The sequence below is a fragment of the Haemaphysalis longicornis genome, unplaced genomic scaffold, assembly GCF_048455015.1.
Source record: "Haemaphysalis longicornis isolate Haplotype H1 unplaced genomic scaffold, Haemaphysalis longicornis Haplotype H1 scaffold_10, whole genome shotgun sequence".
NCBI lineage: Eukaryota > Metazoa > Arthropoda > Arachnida > Ixodida > Ixodidae > Haemaphysalis > Haemaphysalis longicornis.
Genome location: NW_027526204.1, coordinates 79,246,859 through 79,272,797, shown reverse-complemented (window position 1 = coordinate 79,272,797; position 25,939 = coordinate 79,246,859). Strand labels below are relative to the sequence as shown.

General features: G+C 46.5%; 1 protein-coding gene across 1 annotated transcript in view; it reads left to right on the top strand.

Annotated features, from left to right (window-relative positions):
* Positions 1-25,939, top strand: part of LOC144158819 (TNF receptor-associated factor 3-like) — a 323,737-nt gene that overhangs the window by 277,241 nt on the left and 20,557 nt on the right. The gene's annotated exons all lie outside the window — the stretch shown is intronic.

Here is a 25,939-nt window from a genome sequence, read left to right as displayed (position 1 = left end):
CCCTTTGTGACCTGGAACCCAAATGAGGCAGATGTCCCGCAAATGGGAAGGCACAAGGAAGTTGAAAGTACGAATAAGAGCGGAATTTTCGGACGAAGACAGAGCAGAACAAACGGATAAGGAGTCAGTAATTATTGCTACATTAAAGTGCTGCGGAGGTACTTCTTTTAAGACCAGAACTGCTAGTTGTATGATGCCGGGTGTTCGTCACGAAGCTCACGCTCACGTGCACTCGGTAATTTCGTTTCTTTTTTGTGAGCCTCTCACCTGGCGTAACCCCACGCGCAAGCCTGCACGATGCCAAGCGCTCCTCACGTGAAGCACGCCCACATGCGCTCGTATTTTCTGCGCTCAGTATTTTCTCTGTTGTGAGCCCCTCACGTGGGGGAGGCCCATGCGCAAGCCTGTATGATGCCGTGCACTCTTCACGAAATGCACGCTCATGTGCGCCCGGCCTTTTCTTCTGTTTTTTCTCTTCATGGGTGCCGCAAGCAAGACCATAAACAGCCCTATACTTTGAGGATGCGAAATTTTAGTGAAAAATATCAAAAGGCATTTTTAAAGTCCATCTGGGTTTTTCTGTTAAAAAACGCTATTCCATGTGTTGAAAGGAATTCTAGTAACACCCAGCCGAACCTACGGGCTCGATTGGAGGTGCAATATCCCGTTTGAAAAAGACATGACTGAATTTAAAAATTAGCAGCCCTTTAAGGCTGGCAGTTACGTTAGGATTTTGTAATATTAGAGCATTTATAACTTATTGACGTTAATTTCAGTCCTCAGCGTTACTGTCCCACCACTGGAGCATCAGAATTCATACCACAACTTTAGATAGCTCGTTGTGCTTGAAATTGTTCCATTTCAGTTTTACGGTTTTCTAACTGTGCACCACTGTTTAGCTTGGTCCCAATATTAAAATATTTTGGGACACAAACTGGGGTGGTCGCTTATTTAAGAGGTGAAGTAAACATTTTATGGTAAGTGATCTCAAGACGGCATGCACTCCATGCATTGGGCTCAGCTATTTCCCATGGCTTAGTAAAAGTATATGCTGCCATAAAAAACATCAGTGTTCATGTATGTTACGCCAAAATCTGAGAACTTTTTTTGTGCCTTAAAATTCAGTAGAAAAAAACTACATTCTTAAGCGTCATACACGTGTGTTTCACGAATTCTAAAAGCAAAAGGAGCCGATAATGACGCAAGCGCACTTCCCTGAAAAAAAAAAAACGTGTGCTGCAGTCGGGATCGTTCGCGAGGCCTAATACGCTGCTTGGATAGAAAATGCACATGCCTAGTGTTAGTTTATAAAGTAAGACGTTAGTGTTAGGCGTTATCTTTTCTATTTAAACTTATACACACATAATATCTTGATATATCAGACATACCACCTGCGGGGTTTTGATTCTGTTGTTTGAATTTCGCGCCATTTGTTTATGCTTGGCTACTCGAACTTGCAATGCAAAATTTAGGCAAATAAAGCATCCAATTTATTTTAATTGAGTGAGTAAAATTCCTTATAAAGAACGAGTTTTATTTGAGGCTCGAGTTTCGCGGCCAACAATGTTCTTTTATTTGTATAAGCCATGAGCGCCGTCTCCTTCATTATCTCTGATACCCAAAGTGGGGCATGAATGGTTCCGGTTGTTAAGATATAAACTATATAAGGTACTCACAATGTGTACGAACGCTGTAGTTTGTACAGTTGAAAAATTCATTGTTTATATGTTGTTTTGAGGCGGCAAAATAACGACAATTCTATAAATCCAGATAATATGAGCCAATAGAATCCACTGGTCATGACCTTCAAAAAGAAACTATAGTGCCTGGAATATTCTAGGCACTATAGAGCAACTGTCAGGTGTGTGCTCCGCAGTTCAGTTTAAACGTGTAACAGGATGATATCCTTAAATTTTATTCAAATGCCTACTGTTACAACTGTGAATGAATGAAGACTGTGTACAGCCGTGTGAATTATGTTGAGAGCTCAACTCGTCCGCAAGTGTTCAGCGAGTCGCCAGTGCGCCGATAGTTGTCACCCGATGCAACACTGTTTAGACCGTTGCCACGTCGTTCATCGCCTTCACCTCGTGAGTATTGTGCATCTCAACAACATTACCTGTGAAGGATCAGGCTTTATTAGTTTTGCCAGTATATCTATGAAATGGCATATACGTTGTACTTTGTTGCTGGCGTTGTGTGAAACGTGCTTCGAAAGAAAGCGGTAGCGTTATAGACGGGACGGAGCGATAAGTAGATAAACATTTGTGCTTTGTTTCGTTAGTTTCCGCCTCCTTCCGCTCCATTGGCTCCCGCCTTCTCTTGAAGTTATGTACAAACCACTCCAAGTTCAAACTCTTTTGAAGCGTTCCTCAACGAAAACGGTTGTTGGCGACGCGATTTTTAAGAGATTAACGGCTCACGCAGACGAGGACATAACAAGGAAAGAATAGGACAAAGCGCTAAACTATAAATGAGTTTTATTCAGACAAGAAATACATAAACCGAGAAACATCCGATAGGAATGGCAACGCCAGCTAACGTAAACATTTCGCGCACTGCCAGCTAGACCAATTGCTCCTACTGGCGACGCGATGCTGATTTGCCATAGTGGCCTAGTTGTGACGACGTTTTGTCCAAATTCTTTAGGCGGCCTGGTTTCCCACTCGTGCCTAAAGGCACAACGTCTTTGAAGTGTCTTGGGGATTGTTTGTGTTCGCAGCATAGAAGACGACTTTTGTACAGTCAGGAAAAAAAACATTAGAACGCACAAGGGTTCACCAGAACGGCGAAACCCGATGCGCGGCAGTGATGTAATGAACACGAGTGGCTGGCTTTTCCATTTTTGCATCCTGTGTGTATATATTTCCAAGACTTGGGCGAAGAAACCGTAGAACGACAAAATCAGTGCGGTGTTACTCGCTTTCAGTCCTATAGCATTTTAGCATAAGCAGCTTGAAAAATTGCAATCGTAACATTTGTGTTTTTAGCACACCGTTCTGCCCAACATAGCAACCTGGTTTTTGCACAAGTTGGTGTCTCTTTTATGTCTAGCACAAAGTGCAAACGTAAAACCAAACTCGTAACAAGACTGACTGCCAACTTTTCATTGGGGAAGTCCTATCCGGAATAGCATGTAATGCAGTCAAGTCACTCCACCTATGCAACAAACAAAGCCTGCTGCATGCCATAAAATTGAGCCCGTATCAAATGCAAATGGCGTGTATCACGTTTTACTTCACGTGCATCTTGTTTGCGTCTTGATTTTTCCGTCTGCCAGTCATGTTTGTTGCTTAAATGCCACCCAAGCACCCAATTCGTTACATTTTGCGTGTGCTGCATTACCGAGGCATAGATTTGTTAACTTGTTTTTCTCATGTAGCTCCTGGTGCAAGCCAATGCAATCTCATGCCGCACCCTGCACTGCATTGTAGGAATTATGCGGTACGTGTTCTTATGTGGCCTAATTGACTGTGCATCAAAGCAAAGTTGAATTGTAAAAATATTCAGCTTGCTTGGGACCAGGGCATAGTAGGTGCAGTAGTAGCCGAAGTGAGTGGGGGAGATCGATTATTTTGCTTTCATTTCCACCATTGATTGATTGATTGTAGGGTTTAACGCGCCGACGCAACGCAGGCGATGAGGCGCGCCGTAGTGGAGGGCTCCGGATTAATTTTGACCACCTGGGGATCTTTAACGTGCGCCGAAATCTCGTACACACGGGTGTTTTCGCTTTTCGCCTCCATCAGAAAAGCGGCCGCCGCGGCCGGGAACGGAATTCATTTCCACCAGGTTTTTAAGCAGTGCCTCTGCCACCACTGTCACATGGCCGTTGTTTGCTTGAAAACGTAAAGGCCAGTGAAAGACCATGAGCAAAATGCACTTAATTCAATGAAAGCCTGCCTAAACAACTGACTACAGTCGAATTCAAACCTCGCCAATTGGAATGCAGTGGCCACTGGAAATTTAACGTAAACAGAGTTTAAATTGAGGGAAGACTATGTATGAATGTAATTTTGCAATAATAAGTTCTTGTACTTTGATACGTACGGCTGTACAACGTATGCTTCACCGAAAAACGTAGGACAAACAGGACAAGCGGACAGGACAACAGGAGGAGTTTTTTAGTGATGTGCATTTTGAAGGTTTAGTTATGCCCAGCTCGCCATTCTGCTGCAGGATGTATACTTCCATGGAAATGACCCTGTCCGGGTTCGTGCATGTTTTCTTCAGCCACATTTTGTGGACATGGCTTCATGCGTGTATATATTGTCACTTCAATCACCCAAGGGGTTAGAATGCACAGAGAAAAGTATTTTGCAGGTTCAGATGGGACCTGTATGCTGGGCTAAAATGTCCTCAGTCACCGTTCACGAAATATAATTCTTATGAATTTTGGTACCTCACGTTGGCCATCATAGTTAGTTTTAAGGTTGTCTTAGTAGTGTCAGTGCGGACATTAATCATATGGTTAAATCCTTGTTGTAGCGAGCACAGCCCTCGCCGCCAGAAGCCAGGGGCCCTATAGCCTCTGCTGCGTTCCAGATCGGCCGTGGGTTGAAAGCCCAAGCTTCCTTGCCCAGTAGGCCACCGGATTCTCGTTCCAAAGTCTGAAGCTGAGAAAGCATTTGCAGGGGGTCGCACTCCAAGATCGCAGCCTGAGGTGTCATGAAGCCCTGGCGAGGGTCAAAGGAAGCTGGGGTTCGTTCAAGGAGCAAAGCCTGCTCTTCTTTTTCTTGTTCTCTTTTCGGTTTCACATGATCCCTCGCATTCAATTCCTTCAGATTGGCCCTTAGTGATTCTGGTGCTTTTTGTGTTACTCTTTGGTTGTTTTGATTACGCTGCTACTTCTTTAAGGGGTTGCTCATGACATATGTGTCGAAACGTAAAATTCAAATTCAAAATTGAAGGATAAAATTGAACCCTAATGGGCTGTGCTGCATCAGGCTTCACATGTCAATTTATAGAGTAGTTATGCCTATTGCAAACGTAAGTGATTAGTCATTAAAAAAATTACACCATCTTCCCGTGGGGAACCATGAGGAGGAATCGAAGCATCATGGGGGTTCCGTGTAGGTTCCATTGTGTTGCCGTTATGTTGTTTCGGCTTTGTTCGGCCTGTGTACTGTACTGCAAGAAGAAATGGCGGATTCTCGTTCTGCTCGCGCTTCTGGAGCTCGCGTGCCTGGGCGCGAATTGTGCTGGCAATGATGATGCAGTGGAAGCGCGGTGACACGACAATATGAATATGATAATAAAGACGACGACGACGACGACGACGATGATGATGGTGATGAACAACCTTCTTTGGTTCCCAACTCAGAAAGAGACGCACGGCGATGGAGATCCCACAAACGCCTCCCCTCGTCAGACAGCTGCCTGTAGCTCTTGAGCCTCTACGGCGTCCAAGCACATGCCCCATTCGCGTTCATGGTGACGCCGTTTAATTATGAACGAAAACATACAGCTACTTTGAGAATTTCCTTCTAACACGTTAGCATTCTTAACCAAATTCTCATTTTCGTGCATATAGAGAGCGTTACAAGTACGGCTGGTGCTTTAGAGTTCTCGCCAATCTGCATAATAAAAATTAATGAAGGACATAAGGTGCGTTCGTAGCACATGATCTCGTCTTGCTTTGTAGCGCAGTGGGAAGAGCGCCAGGTAGCTCCCGTTGCGGCCAGAGAGCCGTGGGATCGAAAGCGGGTGCCGCCTAACTTTCTTTCTATGGTGAACTCCGCTGACGTCAGCCCAAACGCTGACGGGGCTGAAGAGACGCGCATGCGCAGTACAGTGCGGACAGCGGACAAAGACAACGACAACGAGGGAGGGAGGGACACAGCCCCGAGCATGAGATGCTTCGGATCTAAAAGAAAAGCCGTTCTGAGAACTCCTGTGTCACAACGGCTCGGGGTGTGACCGGTGCCATGCCGTCCAGGCGGGGATCTGGCCTCCAACCGTGCACGATTGTTGTCGTCTCAGGACATGCCTAGACGAATATGAGATGAGCTACAGCTCAAAGATTGGCGTCTGCGAGCGAAGGGCCATCCGCTGAGAAACCCGTGCCTCAACGTACATTGCGCAGTACGGGGCCAACTGCTGGGGAACCCGCGAGCCTACATACACCGCACAGCAATCCTTTGGGTGCATGGGTTTGCGCTCAACCCGCACATCAAAGGCTCAAACCTGTATTGACGCCTGCTCCTGTAGGCCTTCATTGACCATTACCTGCCTGTCGACCAACCTAAGATACTGCTACACCTTTGAACAGCGTCTGGCCAAGACTCAGTCTTGAGGCTATGGCACTACAACTGACATAGGAGTGAAATGGCTATTTAAGATTTCCTCGCGTGTCGTGGAGGAGGGACCTCAGTTACGAATGACTGATGGATCATGTGGTGATAATAATAATTAGCTGATTGATCTATTGGTTGGTCTGTTATTATAATAGGGAGGTTTGGTTTAGCGCACACAGCAACTCTGCACACGAAAGGAACTTCGGCGGACGAGTATGCGCGCGCACAATGCAACGAAGCGTCATGCGTCCCTGTGTTCAATTGCTGTGTTGTGACTCCTCAAACGTTGCTTAGTGCTTGCAAGCTAGATCCAATGCACACTGACGGCACTCGGGGAGGTGGGGAGGAGAAGCCATTTCTTTGCCGGCCTCAGAATGTTCACTGTTCAGTGCGAAAATGTCCAAAAATGTGGCCAGTACAAGGTGGCACGCAGCACAGGAGCTGGTGCATGGCATATACTGCCTGCAATTCTTATTTAAAGGCGGCACCGTGTTAGTTTTTCTGCTGATGATAGGGTGTTTAGTGTTGCGGTATTTTGAAATTACTCGTGTATTCGTGCTCGTTTGAATTACTGTGAATTCTTGCGCATTAAAATGTACGTAATGTCAGCAAGACCAAAGCATCAGCTTGAATACCTTCAAAAAATTTGAATGAACCAAATTTGATACTACATCTCAACACCCGTCATACCTTCCTATTAAGGCGTTCTGATGTTTAAAACGCAAAGCAAATGATCCAGCACCGAGTGTGTTCGACTATTCTGTATACTTATCTGTTTAGGGGATGGGTGCTCCGCTTGCACTATAGCAGCAGCTAATCAGGAGAAAGGGACTGGTCTTCACAAATGTCAAAATGCATAATGATGGAGCATACATTTTTGTTTTTAACATATGGGCTGCAGGTTTCGATCAAATTTGACGGACTCGCTGGCTTGTTACAGAACATAAGGAACAAGACTTGACTTGAGGTATGCTTCAGTAAGAGAAACAATCACACATGCTGGTTTTCAGGCTTCTGTACTGAGAATGTGGTGCAAAGTGTCACTACGTTTGCCTTACATGTACACTATTTTTAACTAAAAAAAGTCTGATAACTGCTGCCATGCAGCTTGAAAGGCCCCCTGATCGGTACTCCCATGATCACCTTCAAATTTATTGGGACTACACAAGTACGCATTAGCAATCGGCTGACGTTGACTAGTGCACGAAGTTTTTGTGCATTTAAGAGAGGGAGAGGGGAACCTTCTTAACTCTAAAGCCCATAACAGTCTTTCTGAATAGCTGAGTATCTTGCAGTTTCTTAGAGTACAACTGTTGATTGGATGGCCTCAGCGAGACTTTATGCTGCAAAATGTTTCAGACTGGAGTATCCTCAGCATGGGACTGCTGAAAAATGCACAAAAGCAGGAAAACCTGTCCTTTAGATTTTGTAGCTAACTCTCATTGAGTGTCAGCTATTAAAGATCAGCAGTTTGTTGCTGAAAATTGGAATGTACATGACGATATATTTCATTTCCAGATTATTTCTCAATGTAGGGTGGTTCTCTTTGTGGTGAGCTTTTTATTCAGCCTTTTTTCACACATGATTTCCAGTCGAACAGTCTCCTACGAAAAGGTGGAACAAAGCTAAACCCGCCGTGCATGGATGCCTCACAATACTTAAATGCAGGTTTGTTATCAAATTTAGGTGCTTCCTTATGAGCTAACTCCGTTCCAAATGCTTGTGGTCCTTCATGTGATGCTGTATAGACCAGTGACAATCTCATGCTGCTAGAGACAGCGGCTCTAATTATTTTAGGTATCTTTGAGTACTGAATACACCTTCAAGACTTTAAATCTAGTGCTCATTGAAAAGCAATGTTTTCAATTGTACTCCCTCTCATCACTCTATTCGTTGGCTAACGTTCATGAATTGTGATCAGTTAAACCAGCTCTCAGCAAATTACTAAGTCTATTAATAGAGCATGTCACAAGAACAAGTAGAAGTAATTGCGATGCAGCTGATGTCCATCAACATAGAACAGAGTGCACCCAGCTACTGTAAACCTGTTAAAATTGCAAGTTGCGTTTTCATGCTCTTGATTGTCCTGGAATTTCTTTTTGTCCTTGGAAGACCTTAAACTTTGGGGTTTCCGCACGGCCATGTTGTGTGAATCTTATATTATGGGGGCTCATTGGGTGTGATCCTGATAAACCTGATTTATTATTGCTTAGTGCAACACCGGCAGTGCTAACTCAAACTGCTGCTCAAGGAACAGGGGAGCTTGCATCCGCCACGTTTTTTTTTTGGTTTGGCTGGCCTCAACTTCGAGATTGGCGAAAAGCCTTACGTTGCAGGCCACACTGAGGCTAGAGCATTGCCACCTACTCCAAAGACATATTACAATATCTGCCTACATAAATGAAAATGCAGTTACATGACGAACATAAATATGAACTGGTGAATTTAGTTGTATTTTACTTTCCTTTTCTGGCTTCATGTTCAGAGGGATGTATTAGCAACACAATCAGTTCCAGCCTGGTAGCCTGAGCATTGTCTGTTTGCCGCACTGCGCTTTGCTTATACTTGGTAGCGAGGGGCACCGTCGCACTAACGCTTTGGCTGGACTGGTTCTTTCTTTTCTTCCTTGGTCCAGACGTGCGTGAGCTGGTTCTGCACCATCCTTTTGGAGGATCGGCCAAGCCCTTTAACTTCACCTCACTACATATACATGTTGTCGATTGTTGAGAACTCTGATGTGGAGATGGAAGTGGGTCAAGGTGGTGTAGGGGTTGTGGGCAGTATGTGGGGAGGAACATGACTTGGCCACATTAAGTCTTGCTGTCCATACAGTTGAACCAACAACACCCCAGTCGTGCCATTGCATAGGACGCGCTGGGGGTTGTTGCACAACTTTTGGACTGTCAGTTATTTGTTATTTTTACATTCTTCATGCACGTCAGACAGGAACAGCGCTGTGACAGTGCTGTGTCAGTGTTGTGTCTATGCCCCTTTTTTCTTGTTTCTGTGTTCTGTGCATGAAGTATTCCTCAAAAGTGCATGCACGGATACAAGTACAGCGCCAACAAGACACGTAAGCAGTATAAACTCACAGGATCTAGCTTACATTAGGTAGTGTCGACTGGGGGAATGATGAAAATGAGCTGGCTAGAATGAAAAAGGTGACAACAACAAATTATTTAACGCTAGCATGCCCTAAAATATATATCCATCCGAGATCCCCCACCAACCCGCCGCGGTGGCTCAGTGGCTAAGGCGTTGCGCTGCTGAGCACGAGGTCGCGGGTTCGATTTCCGGCCGCGGCGGCCGCTTTTCTGATGGAGGCGAAAAGCAAAAACGCCCGTGTGTACGAGATTTCGGCGCACGTTAAAGATCCCCAGGTGGTCAAAATTAATCCGGAGCCCTCCACTACGGCGCGCCTCATCGCCTGCGTTGCGTCGGCGCGTTAAACCCCCACAATCAATCAATCAATCCCCCACCTGTTACAAAGGGGCAGCCGTCAAACTGTCATAAATAATTAATTTCTATTTGGTCTGTGCCCACTGTGGTGGCGTTGATGCTTTGTTTGCTTTCTTTTTTATGTGTCAGTTCGTGTGCAATCGTGATCAGGTGATTTGTACATCCTATGTAGGATTAAAGCCATTGCTGCCTATTTATGGTTTGTGTAGGTGGATTTGCCAAAAATGCAGAAACATGGGACGCCATCACACGTGTGGTGTAGACAGAAGATGAGAATTACCGCAAAATCTAAAGTCGAATTCAACAGCATTAGGACACAAGTGGAAAACAAGTTAAAAGATTTGCTCTAAGCTTCAGAATTTCATCTAGCCGGATGAAACAGTATGTGCAATCTTCAAAACTTCGTCTAGTTGAATGAAACTAAGTACAGTAAAGGAAAGTACTTTCTTTTGTTTTCTGCAATAAAATTTAATGTGTGCAAACTGGGTTCGTACTGTAGAACTTTTGTGAAAGGCCCTTTGAATATTATTGATTTTTTTATAAAAACTGTATGAAATGGTACCCTGCTTCTTATGCTATATTTCAGAAAATATAAAATTTTTCTTGACGTAATTTAAATGGGCCCTACAGGCCGAGACCTGGTGTTGTCTTTTACTGGTGAGCAGATTTTTTATTTGTTGGATTATTCCTCTCTGATCCCAGCTGCTGCCCACATCTTGCCTTCACCTTTGTCTGCATCAGGCGGGGTTGCCTCTGCCACTTCCCAAGTTCTACTGATGGCCATGCTCACCTCAGTACCACGGTTGTTTACAGGTGTGTATTACCATAGCCTTCTTCATACTTTCTGCGCCTGCGACGTCGCCGGGAGAACAATAGGAGGGCTCCGTCGCTCGAGTTGCGGAGAGCCGCCGCTCACTTTGGTGTGGGCGCCACTTACGTAGAGTGCCGCGGCCGTCGGCGCGCCGATGGCGAGCGCGCAGCAGTGCCGGCTTGGTGCCGGCGTGCGCGCATCAACGCACCGTTATAGAGCTCTCTTGCTTGCAGTTTGCGTGCTTTCTAACAAAAACTGTACCGGTGGAAATACAGGAAGAGCCACAGCCTTTATTCAAAGGGTTCAAGTGGTGCCAAACGTAAGGGTAATATTTAATGAGAGAATCGAGCCAACATCGTGCGTAGCAGCACGACGACAGACTGCAGTGGGCACTGTGCGGAGTTGGCTGTACGAGTACCACGACCCAAAAAAGAACTACAAAAGAAGGAAAATAAAATGCTTAAGTGCACATAAATGTGCTGTTACAAACAGCATCGCATTTTTTGTTGGAGAAACCCCTGATGGACGTCGTGACGCACAAGTCTTTTTTTTTCTCCAGCGTGCCGCATATAATTAGTGAAACAAATGAAACAGGCAGGAAAGCATATTAAGTTGAAATGAGTTGCAACCCAGTGTGCACAAAACAAGACCAGGCAACTGATTGATTGATTGTAGGGTTTAACGCGCCGCCGCAACGCAGGCGATGAGGTGCGCCGTAGTGGAGGGCTCCGGATTAATTTTGACCACCTGGGGATCGTTAACGTGCGCCGAAATCTCGTACACACGGGTGTTTTTTGCTTTTCGCCTCCATCAGCAAATCAGCCGGAAATCGAACCCGCGACCTCGTGCTCAGCAGTGCAAAAAACCAGGCAATTATTCAGTGGAAACCAAAAAGCACTCAAACATTTTATTCTGAAGAGCAAGAGGCAACCAGTAAAGGCTGCTTTTTAAAGCTTTATATACTTTCTGCAAAGAGGCTTTTTTGAAAATGACTTATACACGTCATTTTTGTCGGGAGCTGCAGAGGCATAGTTCACAAGTAGTGGCCTGATAAATCTCAGGCAGATCAGCTGTGCCAGCTCCTTGTGGCGCAGCCGTTCACTGTGGGGTCAGCTGAGGGGGCCGGAATCAACAATGGCAGGTACAGCCGCTTGCTGAAGTGTCCTCAATGGCTTCTTCAGCTTCGGCTCCTCTTTCAGGGCAGCTTCTATGAACAGGCGCAGGATGTCCAAAACATAGACGAGCTTATCAGAAGGGTACATTAGTCCGCCTCTGTCTTGGTTCCGTGTTAATTGCTGGAGTGGCTGATCAGACTGTGGCTCCGTAGTCAGCGAACAGCAGCTGTCGTACATCACATGTTCCCTGATGACACGGACAACATAGCCACCCACGTACACTGTTGCTGAAAGCTGCAGCGTTGGCAAACTTGTAGCCCTGGAAACCTACATGTGCAGCTTCTAGTGGCAGCTCACGTGAGCCGTAGCAGGCTTCGATCGCATTGAGTAAAAGCCCTTTGCTGGGCTCAGGCGGGCTGTTTATTGTGCAGCACATTGCTTCCTTCCGACGCTGCAGCAATCCCGGTTTTCAATAGCTTCTCCATCCCAGACATGGCCTAACGAACATCTAACTGGTCATTGGAACCCAGTGACCTCAGCAGAGTGCCGAATAGAGATTCTATGGGATCACTATACTGGACTTCCTGGTGATGACAGGACTTCTTCCACATCCCTCCGGCGTCAGAAACGAAAGAGCCATGTACTAAAGGGTGCGGGTAGTCAACACTGCACGTGGGGGAGAAGCAACGTGCGATTCTGCAAGAAAAGAACTCGGTCCAGGAGCAGCGCCAGCCCGCTCGGAGCGGCTAGTGCGGTAACAGAGACGGGCGGCGGCAGTCCTACGTGACTAGCGCCGCCACTCGGCGGCCGGTGGCAGTCGGCGAGCGGACCGCCGACGGTCGCTGACGGCGCACGTCGCAGGCATAGAAAGTATAAAGGAGGCTACGGTATTACACATCATTCTCTCAGTTCCGAAAGAGTTCCCATGGGGTATTACAATATAACGGGGGAGATAATTTGTGGTAACCAAAATCAGTCTTTTTGGGCTGTCTAAAGCCTTTTAATGCTAAAGATATATCCAATAACTTCCTCCACCATTTTGGGTCAGATATTTTCCCTTTTGATTTTTTCTGGGGCTTTTTTGAAGTAAGCACCCATGTGCTTCCAGCACACCCTAGTGCCATGATATGGACTTTTTTAAATTTTATAAAATTAATACTTAATGTTCCAACAATAGCTTTGTTTAGACACTTTTCTATGGTTACAAGTCACATGAAAAGATATGATATGATATGCAACGGCATAAGAATTCTCAAGGGAGAGTACACTAGACATTTACACATAAATTCTCACACATAACTGTACACTAAAAAGAATCTCGATTACAGGCAAAAAACAAGGAAACTTGTAGCATGAGTACATGTCTCGCAGTACATCTGGAAAAGAAATGGAAGTAACACGTGGCAGATCCTGTGATATTCAAAGCCTAGAAAATGGCCTGACAATGATAATCAATAGTAACAAAAAAGCAAAAAAAAACAAGATATGGCGATGGTAGAAATTACCGCGAGCAGTATTTGGCGTTTACTCCTTTAACGCCTACTTTCGTATAGCATGGCTGCATCGGCAGATGTGCTCCTTTGTCTTGAAGGAGATCGCCACCTGCTAACCCTGCTCCAATGCTTCACGCAGGTCTTTGTCAGATTCGGCTTCCTCTAGTGCACTTGTGGTCCAGTTGAGGTTGTTAACAAGGAGACGCCGGGCGGGTTTTGGACTCACAGGGCAACTGCATCTACCTGGGCCCTCCTGAGGGAGTGAAGGCCCAGGACAAGAACACAGTTGCAAAGGACGGGACATTCGACTTTCGCGCTTTGGTACCTGAGACTCGACCACGATATTAGATGCGAAGCGTCTTATGCTCGGGGGTATGTCCCGCGGCGCGGGCGGTGGTCCGGCGTCCGCACACCACCTGCGCATACGCCACCGTCGTCATCTTCCCATAGGGGAACCGCTGAAGACGAAGATGGAGAAGACAATCTTATGCTCGGGGGTATGTCCCGCGGCCACGGCGGTGGTCCGGCGTCCGCACATCACGTGCGCATGCGCCACCGTCGTCATCTTCCCATAGGGGAACCGCTGAAGACGAAGAAGGAGAAGAAGACAAAGCTGCGAAGAGGAGGGCGTGTACGTTGCTGTCGCCCCGTCCGCAGCACTTCTGATGATGATTTTGGCAGGATGCCCCTAGGGATTGGCCGCATGCTTCGCTTGATACCCGTTGTGCTTGCGCTTGACTCCGTGATTCTTCAGATGAAGTAGGATGGAAGCAACAGCCCCGTCAGTGAGTGTGCTGACGCAATTAGATTAGAACATCAGCGCAAACAGTAACAGACCTTTAGATACCACTTCAATCTCGTCTCACTCGCGTATATACGCATGCAATAAGGAAAATTACACCCATCTCCCCGAAGAGAACCATGAGTAGGATATATGAGAATTACGGGGTTCACTACATTTCCACCAAATTTGGCTAACATACATCACGAAAACGCAAACAGAACCCCCATGACGCTCCGCATCCTACTCATGGTTCCCTTCGGGGAGATGGGTGTAATTTTTGCCATCTTGTGCCAAAATAAGTCTGTAATTCATCTCAAAGTTAGTGGGCAGTTTGTGATGCCAGGAAGACGTTCTCAGCGTCTCCGGTTTATAACGCGCAGGATGGATTCCGCGCCATGGAAGCCCCAAGACTCCGGCCGCGCCATAACTGGCAGCACTACAGCGTGAAAACGAAAGAAGAAGAAGAAGGAAGAAGAAGGCAGGGCCCACGCACTCCTCAATACATTCGTGCCTTGCGTGGTCTCGGAAGGTTGCCGATGCAGATGCGGCGGAAGGACTTTCACCAAGAGGTCACCAGGCAGCACAGGACTGTTCGGCGTAACGCAAGCCGGTATACTTTATAAATCGTCGTTCATTTAATTGCTGTGCCTCTTTTACGGTAGAATACAGAAAATATTCAGTTCTTTGTAGAGCTGGAATAGATGTATTATACATGACCTGATATCTTCTGTGGGGCGGCTTACCAGCAATAAACGGAGAGGGGGGGGGGGCGGGAGGCTGTTGAATTTCACAAAGATGAAATGGCCGCTTTTAGCCAATGTCATTTAGGACAATCTTCCTGAGCACTTTCATGCTCTGACTAAATCAACTATTTTTACAACAGTTGCTTGACCAGTTTTGTTGTATATAAAACTGGCGCGAATGCCTTTACGAAGTGTTTTGGTACTCCACAGAAACTGAGGAGCATGAGGAATCCACAGAAACTGAGGAGCATTCAATTCCTTCACACAAAACGTATGTCCAGTATTTGCCCATTTTTCTTGCAAAGAAATTTTCTACTCGATCAACTTTTCTGATGATCTTTCACAGGGCTGATCCTAAAGATCAAGCAAGTGCTTTCATTTTCAATCTAGTTTTTATGTTGTTTTCATGAGTCACGTGCACATCATTTAATAGCCCGAAAGAACTTAATTTTCCTCTAATGGCGTGCTACGGTAAAAAAAAATTCTAGACGTGTTACGAATGACGCCTTGCTTCAGGTGGCTGCAGCTGTATCCCTCTGTGTTCACGCAAGGAAAGGCATAAGTGTAGAGTTTCATAATTTGTTTAAAACCAATGACATAACAATGGTAGTATTCATTAAGCAAACCTTGCATACTACAACGAATAAAACAATAAATATTTCATTGGGCAAGTTTGAATGCGTAAGTTTCTCAACCCGTCGGAGGCGAACTTGCGGCTCCGCAAGGTTATTTATTTATTATTTATTTATTTTTTATGTATTTATTTGTTTGATACCTGCTTGCCTTTGCATGCATTACAGCAGGGAGATACATAACACTAAACATCTAATATAAGACCAAATAACAAAATATTTCCACAAAGCGTGGTGAAAATAGTCATTATAAACAGTTGGTGCAATCACACGTAAAGATAATTACACTCTCGTATAGATTTAAGATAAAATAAATCTTGCAAGGCGTCACCTTTAAAGGAAAGTTAATAATTTGGTTTAAGCTAGCGGTCCCACTTTGGGATATGTAGAATGGCGCTTGGATATACTTCTCCCCTTCCATTCGAGTTTTCGAATGATAGATACTAAAAAAAGTCTCAACCTCAGGTTTCGTCTATGATCTATCCCGTCTTACCATTCAAGTTTACTTTTACTTTCCCTCATGCTAAGTTGAGCGTGCCAATTACCTAATGCGAATCGCACTGCCCTATTCTGTAAGTTTTCGAGCGTATCAACCAGCTCTTTGTTGTAGGGATCCCAGAAAACACATACGTACTCCAACCTTCAGCGCACAAGAGCGAAATACGGTTGTTCTTTTAGGTTAGATGGGGGTTCACTGAAATTTTATCTCAGAAAGCCAAAAACACGTGCAGCCGTAACCTTTATGTTGTGAACATGCGAATTTAACCTCGAACCACTCGTAAATAAACACCTAGTTATTTATATTTCCTGGCCGTTCTTACAGCAGCGTAATTTACAATATATGTATTCAATTGGAATGAAGGTTTTCTTGTAAAGGTGCCGTTAACACACTGTTTAACATCCCAAAACGTTTCTGAATCAGCACACCAGGATGTTATTAAATTCGAATAAAGCTGCAGGTATACGGAATCACGTTCATTCGCTATAGTACGGTAAACTACACAGTACTTTTGAACAAAGCTATAGGGCCAATAGTAATAACCATGCAAAAACCGATTCATTCAGTTCATAGGATGAAATGTACTACGCAGAAGGTGATATGGAACACCATCATTTGCTTTTTTGCAGTCCAAGAATATACAGTCAACCACTTTAAGCTTATCTATTGCAAGAGCCAAATCGCGCGTGAACTCAACAATCTGCGTTGAGCAAGAAAATCCTGACAAAATCCGTGTTTGCTAGGATGCTGGCGATTATGATTAACCAAATGAGTCATATCCCAAGAGTAGCTAAGCTCATCTTCAAATATCGGAACTAAATTAACAGCTAGGCTTATTCAGTGACAAGGCTCTGTTGTTATCGCAAATTTAAAATAATTTTTTTTTCTAAATTGGCAGTCGTAAAATCCCATGAAGTAACATAGTGCAGGGCATGAAGTTGATCCTACCAATGCACGAGCGAGTCTCTTCTACGTTTATCACCAACAACATAGTGCAAGATTGCTTGTGACAGTTTAATTGTAAGCAGAATAACTTGCGCTTTTGCTCGCACTTGCCTTTCTTTGGTGAGGAGTCCTTGACATGGTGGCGGATTAGCTCCTGCGTGGTGGCCGCTTGCTCGACGCCCTTGAAGGCCAGTTATTCTGGTGAACCATCTCCATCTCGGATCGGGCATCTCTGCCGGGTAGCTGTCTCTGCCGGGTCGATGCCGGGTCGATTCGGGAAACAGTGGTTTCCCGAAGAAAACGAATATTCTGCCACCGGACGCGCGGTTCACCGTTGAAAGAGCGAACGCACGGAAGCGGCGCTCCGGCCGATCTCCTTTCGAACACCAACTGCCACAAGAATACGGATATTCTGTGGCCGGCCGCTTGCCGTGCTTCGGCTGAACACCACTTCCCGAAACAAAAACGGATGCCCTAAAGCCGTACTTCGGCCGTTCTCTTCCTCAACATCGGCAGCCGAAAGTGAACTGAATATCTGGCAGCCGGGTAGGTGCCGGTGTGCGTCTGAACACGGGCGGCCCGAGATATACCGAAGTTGCCGAATGTTCGCCGTTAATCGCATGATCAGTGGCTGCCAGAACCTGGATGGTGGCCGGATATGCCAGAAAGCGGCCATAGACGGGCCGGTCTTGGGACACACTTCCTGTGCCGCCTTGGTCCAAGTAAAGCTTCCGTGGCTTAGCGGTGAGGAGGTAATCCCTTGAAAACTGCTCCTCCAATGTAACGAGGGCAGTGGCAACCTTTCTGTAATAGCCAGTGTGACTCAGATTGTCGTTAAGGCCCTCTGATGTGGTGAGCCAGCTGCTTAGGGGAAAACCCTGAAAACCCGCGCGAAGAAAAGAGCCCGGCTGGTCGCGGAAGTACAAGAAGTGCTGTACGGTCAGCTTGAGGTCTACATTCACCAAGCCCACTCTTCCCTTCTCTGGACTCCAAAACAGGTTGGGTCGACGCACGGGTTTGGAAGTTGAACGCGAGAAGTAGGCAGCCCATAACTGGTAAATTTTGTTTATTGAGCTGGCGTCGATCGTAGTGATGTGTCCTCTGTACAAAGTGGCAGGGTACACAAGGGGATTGCAGGTGTATCCCTTGGGAGAATTACGATGTGCCTCGGCCTCCATGGCTGGAGTTTTCTCTCAGCAGCCACCAGTTTCTTCCGCCATCTTGCAATGCACGCCTTCTCCAGGTCGAGATTTATGCTGACGTAGTTTCCAATACTCTCCTTCCAACTGATGCCGAAGAGTTGTCGAGGTTTGTAAACCCACTTACCAAGCCAAGCTCCTTCTGACTTGAACATCTTTATTTCTGCCCCCCGAGAAACAGCAGAAGCGACCACCCAGCTCTACCACCTCACCCGCCTGTGCCACAGATGTGCAGAAGGCCACATCGTCTGCATAGGCCAGGACTTGCAATTTCTCCTCCCCGAAGACAAGGCCTCTGATTGCGTCTGACGCAGTAATCTTCCGGCAGAGTGGCTCAACGTACTGGGCGAAGAGCACTGGTGGCATCGGGCACCCCTGACGCACTGATTTTTGCGCTGAAATGAGGATGCCAGGCCGACCGTTTAAGACAGGGCTGGCGGTAATGTCGTTTTAACAAGACTTCATCCATTCCACCATTATTACATTGTAATCCGCAAGTGACGCAGAAGCGTAAGTACGTAGGGGCCGTTCGCTTGGTTGAACGCTTTCCTTGAGTCCAGTTGGATCTGCACCTTAGAGAAAAAGTGAATTTTCAGACATCTTTCCGCTGGGCAGCGGTGCGGGAGGGTTCTGTGGGCAGCCGGGGCGTGCAGTTCAGGCCAATCGCAGGAGAAGCAGTCAGACACGGCCGCGTCGCGTGCTTGTGAGGAGCTCTCGCTTGACATGACCGGTCCCGACAGGAGCTGTGAGACTACTTGAGAAAGGCCAGCACCCCAGCTGAAACACCATAACAAATGTTGCCACGTTTTTATGGGACATGATACTTAGTGCAGGGGAATGAATTTTCAAGTATTTTTCCGATACATTAAAGCTTTGGTTCAACCACTTTGGAAACACTACAAAGCATTTCATTAACCATCAGTTTGGTCAGAAGGCAGTTTTTTAACGAAAAGTGAGACCACAATAAAGAGAAGCTTCTTCTCAATTGCAAACATTTTCTGTGAGAGCATTGTCTTACCTGCTGCTTTTTTTTTTAAACGAAGTACGGAATACGAAAACAAAGGTGCTTAGTATCAGTCGTATGTTATCGTAATCTCCAAAATTATCTGTAATGTCCAAGTCAAGTCAAAGTAAACATAGAAGGGAAATATAGAGTGCACAGAATAAGTGAAAAGGGAGACAGACTTCTAGTGGAAGTCGCCAAGGGATTATGTTGTGCAGAGTAGAACTCATCAATGTGTTTTAGTCCAAAGCCAACATTTTTGCTGAAAAGTAGGTGCGGGCATAGAAAATGGGACACATTAACTTGGCGATATGTCATTTGTGGACCGATGAAATTCCTTCTTAGACATTTTGGGAATTGTGTCCCACTCAAAAATATTTGAGCTGTAAAGCTGTTATGAATGGCTATTTTGAACGCGTGGAAAAATTAAAAGTATTGTTTTGCGTCAACAATTCTCAGGCCGCAGTGACTGTACCCAGACCAGCAGCACTCGTATTGTACTGGTCTCATCAAAAGTGCCCACAGACGCTCACCACTTGCTGGGATAAAAGAGAGTGAGAATAAACAACTTTCACGCTGTCGCACACTTAGTGATCATAAACTGGCCCAGAAGTAGTATTGCATTGGGCTTCCCTTTGACCTTTCCCGCTCCTGCTGCATGAGCTTACTGTGCGCAGGAACAGGCTGTGGTCAAGGTAATGTGACGCTCTATTGTGTACTCTTTATAGCTGCAAAGCTTACTGGTATGGGTGGGTGGTCCTGGAAAGGTGGGGTCGCGCGTTTTGAATACACAGCAATTGCGGGAACCAACCTCAGTAGTTGTGCAGGTCTACCTGTCTCTTTCTTAATTTCCAGTTGTGTGTTCGTGTAGTGGACCCCAACATTTATTCTTTATTTGTTGGTTATCTTCAACGTGCCCGGATTTTTTTTACATGCCATGGCAGCTTATGGCTAAGGTGTCGCGCTGGTGAACCGGAAGATGCGGTTTGATCCTGACAGCGGCAGCCGTATTGGACATAGAGGCAAAAAAAATAATGCCGAAATGTCGAGACGCTACTTCACATTCAAGGTTTCTTCATGCTATCAATTTATAGCCCTTTTCTCTAGGGAGCATACATGTCTAGGTGTAGCTTTAGTGCCTTAAATCCACAAAATTTTAATTTTTGTGCCCAGTCACTGAATGGAACCGCGTTGTCTCGTTAAGCACATAATATAATCAGACAAAAACAGACGAAACGTGCTCATGCGCATACCCGCTCGCATCGTCCAGGGTAGTTTTTACTGATCATAAAAATAGTGCATGTGCATTCGAAATTCCAGAAATCATAATCTGCACCATGATCAGGATGCAATCTTTTACTTTTTTTGCTTGCTACCACATTTCCTGGCAGCGTGAAAGACAGCTGCACAGCGTTCCGTTAGAGATAATTTGTGTGCAAGGTGACTCGTTATTTTCAGGCGTGTACCAACAACGTTGGAGTTGTCATGTGGCATGAAGCGAAATGTTTGAATGAGAGCATGCGTTGGTTCTCTTTTTCTGTGGCGTAGTTTGAGGAGAGGAGTGCGTGTACGGTGTCGCATGGCTCGTGCCTCTTTTTTTCATCACTCAAATGACTCTCCAGCTGCTTCACTAGCAGTGGGTGCCCACAGAAACTGTATTATATTTCAGGCTACCACCTCTTAATAAACAATATACAGATGCATTTAGTGCTACAGCAGGGGATTCAGTGGTCACAAAAACCCGTGTTTTATCTCGTTTCACGCTGAAAGTCAGTGGCGTGCATTGTAGTAAGTTCAATGAACATTACCCTTAATTTCTGTATCATCATCATCAGCCTATCTACGCCCACTGCAGGGCTAAGGCCTCTACCATATATCTCCAATTACCCCGGTCCTGGCTAACTGCGACCAATTTATCACTGCGAATTTCTTGATCTCATCTAAGCACCTAACCTTCTGCCGCCCCCTGCCACGCTTGCCTTCTCCAGGGATCTACTCTGTTACCCTTAATGACCAGCGGTTATCTTGCCTTGACATCACATGCGGTGACCACACCCAATTGTCCTTAATTTTTTCTAATATGTCCTTAACCCGCGTTTCATCTCTAACCCACGCCGCTCTCCTACTGTCCCTTAATGCTACAGCCATCATCTTCCGTTTCATTTCCCGCTGAGTAGTCCTTAATTTAAGTTGAACCCTTCGGTGAGATCCAAAGTGTTTGCCACGTAGGTGAGTACCAGTAAGATGCAGCTGTCATACACTTTGTTATTCAGGGACAACGGTAGCCTGCCATTCGGTGTCATACCAGTTTTAAAAGGTGTATTGATATCACAGATTTTTCTGTACCCATGCCTATATTGAAGAATTAGCTGGCAAGGGAGGTGCTACTGCAACAGTCTGCACAAAACGCCTGCTCAAGCTACTCTTGATGGGCAACTTGGTACAGGAGTTCTCCTGGTTTGGGAAAAAAGAGAAGCACGCTTTTTTCTACATGCGAGTGGCATCTTGAATGGTTTGTAACTAGATATCTTCGTGGTGTTACACACGTGAACGTCTTTCACCAGACAATGTATGGGATCCAGATTTCTATTTTCTGTCACATCCTGCGCAAATACCATCTTTGTCGACAACTTGCAGCTGCTTAGTTTGTATTGCCAGAAGAGGTGCTTAATTTGTTTCAGCCTTTAGAGCACGAAATTTTAGATGCGACTGCATCTCATTCGCTCGCCTTGTCCCTCCATACGGCGTTGTTTTTGTCCGTCCTCACCCCTCCCCCATTCTCCTCGCCATGCGAGGTGCGCTCTCCGCCGCTCACCCCGTCTCCTCTCCGATAGCGAACACTCTCTCGCAAGGGGCATTGGATTGGATTCGGTTGAGTTGGCTTGGCTTGGATTGGGTTGGATTTGGATTGGATCGGATTAACGTGGATTGTATTGGATTGTGTTGCGTCATAGCCGCGCCACGTTGCGTCATAGCCGCGATCGTTCCAGCACCGGCGTTCCGATTTCCATCGATGCGTCTAATGGAGCCTAACAATTCTGCTACCGCCCGCGCAACCATAACAAGCACCGATCACTGTGATAACAGGAATGCTAGCACCACTGAAGACAAGGCTGCGAAGCGGCGTGAACGTGATACCGAACGCAAACGGTTTAAGCGAGCAGCCGATGCTGAACGTTACGCCGCGTGTTAAATAAAGAATACATCATACGCGTTCCTCACACGTTTCACGCAATTAGAGAATCAACCCAACGGAAACACCAAGTGAACCCCCAAGAAGCGTCGCATCTTCACAGGGTTCCCCTCGCGGGAAGATGGGGTCATTTTTTACCCACTTTCCAACCCTTCTGGTCTGCAACCATTTTGGCCGTTTCTGGCACCAAAAGAAGGACGCAAACTGTGCAAGAATCCCGGTAATCACTAACTGAGGGAGGCACGCACCATTAAACCACCTTTGAATCGTTTCTGTGCTTCGAAGCATTTTTGTTTTGTGTTATTGTTCCCGATCGTATCACTAGGTATGAATTGTGTAGTCTTGTAAGTCTGTCTTGTTGTAACAATTATTCAATCATTTGTGTTTCCCCGTTTTTTTTCATTCCCCAAGCATATCACGTCGTGTGAAATATTAAAGTAGCGTAATTTTATGCTGTATTCCTAACATCATTCAATCTTTTCCTGTTTTTAAAGTTTTCCTTTGGTTTGATTTATTTTCCTGCCATTTCAGTGGGTGTGACTTATTTTGCCACGTAATTTTCTTGTGCACTTGTAACCACCGTAAAATAATTTGTGTACATACACATTTTTTATACTGGTCATAACCAATTCCCTAGATATGAGTTTATTTAAAGTAGCATATATTTGTACTGCAATCGCTACCACCACTTAATCATTGCTGTGTTTTCAAGCTGCTTTTCTTTTATTGTCCCCCAATCTTTTCACTAGGTTTGAATTGTTTAGAATTTTATGAATTTCCCCGCACGGGGCACCTTGAGCAATCTTGGTGACGGTACTGGCGATACCGCGGACCCCGAGCCCCCAAACATAAGCTGGATCCAACCGTGGTGATGTGTTTTTTAAGGTGAAGGGTAGAAACCTCTAACGGTGGCCGTCGGAGCCCAGGTCAAGCTCCGGCGGATGGGCTCCCTGTCTGTTTACCAGGCAGGGAGCTCCGGGACCTCCTCAGCTATCAGGGTAAGGTTGTGGAAGAAAGTACCCCCGTCTCCCTGCTTCTATACTATGATATATGGCATTTTCTAAACCCCCCCCCCCAGACGTGATCGGCCCCCGAAAAGGGGCCGCACCGAAGTTTCATTCCCACCTCTGTCAACAACTGTCCTTTCAACAAACATGAATAACTATTCTCGTTTTCTTGTGATCGAGTCAGCTGACCCAACGAGACCCGCCGCTTCACTGTCGGTATTCCTTGTCTCGAAATTTCTGCAAAGCACATTAGGTGACAAGTATGAAGCCAAAAAGCTCAGGACAGGAGAAATCCTTGTCGAACTCAACAATGAAAAACAATCCCGCACACTTCTTGCCCAAACTCGCATCCATGATCTGGACATCAAGATCACGCCCCACCGGAGCCTGAACAGCTCCCAGGGTGTGATTTCAGAGTCGGATCTCCATTCATAAACAGATTCCGACCTTCTTGAAGGTTTAAAGGACCAGGGCGTCACAGCTGTGCGGCGCATCACGATGCGCAGGGACGATAAGATAATCCCAACCAAACACATTATCCTGACCTTCGACCGTTCGACACTTCCGCAATATATAAATGCAGGCTACATCCGATGCTCTATTCGACCGTACATACCGAACCCGCGCCGCTGCTTTACGTGCCAGCGGTTCGGGCACAGCACAACCTCTTGCCGCGGCAAAACTACCTGTGCGAAATGTGCAGCGCAGGACCACCCCACTGACAATTGCAATTCTGACAACCTCACATGTGCAAACTGCAGGGGCCCTCATGCGGCCTACTCCAGGAAGTGTGAGAAATTCCAAGTGGAAAAGAAAATAATCCATCTAAAAGTGACAGAAAACATCACCTTCCCAGAGGCGCGGAAGAGGTTCGCCTCTTTCCCCCTGGGGAGGTACGCCGACGCGGCTCGCCGGGGGGCGGAGCGGCGTCTGGTTTCGGCGGGGACCCAGTACCGCGAGTCGGATTTGGTCCCGCCCCCGCCCCCCCCTGGGTTGCCTCTTGCCGCCCAACCCGCCACCACGCCGCTTGCTGAGGCAGCAGCGGTTGTGGTGGCAACCTCTTCCGTCGGGACCGGTGCCGCTCCCGTCCGTGCCTCCCCATCGTCCAGTGCGTTGGAGTGTTCCATGGACACCACGAGCCCCGCACCGGCTCCCACCGCCACCGCACCGCCCGTGCCACTTCTGGTGCCTCCGACACCACCGGCGGTGGCGGCTCAAACGAAGGGCCCCCGAAGGGGGGCCAAGTCCGGGGGGCCCGGTTCGACGGGCACACCCAGGACATCGGATGACGAGATGGACGTCGTGCCGTTCTTGCCTGCAACGCAGCGCAAGGAGCGGCCTCCGACGTCCAAGCCTTCAGATAGGCCGCCCAAAAAGCCCAATCCAAGAGTCACAGCCCCGAAAGACGACACATAAACATACACACTCCAGTAGCTCTTACACTAAATAATGGGAAGAGAAAATATTGTTCAATGGAACTGCAGAGGCCTTCTGAATAATCTTGACGACGTGTATGAGATTCTGCATACCAATCAGCCAAGTGTAATGTGTGTTCAGGAAACACATTTGAATTCTAAACACACAAATTTCTTGAATAGTTACCGGGTATACAGGAAAGACAGGGATGGCTGCACACACTCTTCTGGCGGTGTGGCCATAATCGTCCGGAAATCCTTAGCATGCCACCCTGTCACCTTGAACACTATCCTTGAGGCTGTAGCAATACGCTTAATAATATTTAATAGGTTGATAACGGTATGCTCCATATACATTCCTCCTGATGTTTCACTTACGAGCTCCGACTTCGAGGCGCTGGTTGACCAGCTGCCCGAACCATACATCCTTACAGGCGACCTTAATGCTCACAACTCTCTTTGGGGCTCTTCCAGAACGGATGCTCGAGGTCGCCTGATAGAAAAATTCCTTACATCTTCTGGAGCATGCCTTTTCAACAATAAACAGCCTACATACCATAACATAGGTCACAACACATACTCATGTCTTGACTTGGCTATTGGCTCCGCAGTTCTCTTTCCTCTTGTCGAGTGGGGAGTGGGAACTGACCCATATGGCAGTGACCACTTCCCCACCTCACTCACATACATAGGTAAAGGCCCAAGCAGTCCATCTTCCTCTAATAGGTTCAATGAAGCACGAGCTAACTGGAATACATTTACAGAGACATCCAAACTACACCACTCATCCATAGGACACCTACACGTTGAAGAAGCTACCCAACTCCTCACGGCGCACATCCTCGACGCCGCCGAAAGGTCCATTCCCCACGCCTCTGGAGCCCCGCGCAACCAGCGGAGGCCGTGGTGGAATGAGGACTGTAGGCGGGCGCGAGAGGCCCAGAACAAGGCGTGGGGTATCCTTCGTCGGTACCCCACGTCGGGTAACCTCATTTTGTTCAAACGGGCCAAGGCGTTCGGAAAACGTGTGCGCCGTGAGGCAAAACGAGAGAGTTGGCGCACCTTCCTTACATCCATTAACTCATACACAGATGCACATAAGGTATGGACAAGAATACGCAAACTTAAAGGACAACATACACATAGCCTGCCCCTGGTCAGTACAACAGGGGACACACTCGAAGACCAGGCTAACACTCTTGCACAACACTTCCAACACGTTTCCAGCTCTGCACACTACACAAACACTTTCCTGAAACATAAATATACCTGTGAAAAGAAGTCCCTACATTGCAATAACAGGTCCAAATCTGGTTACAATTCTGAATTTACACTCAATGAGTTG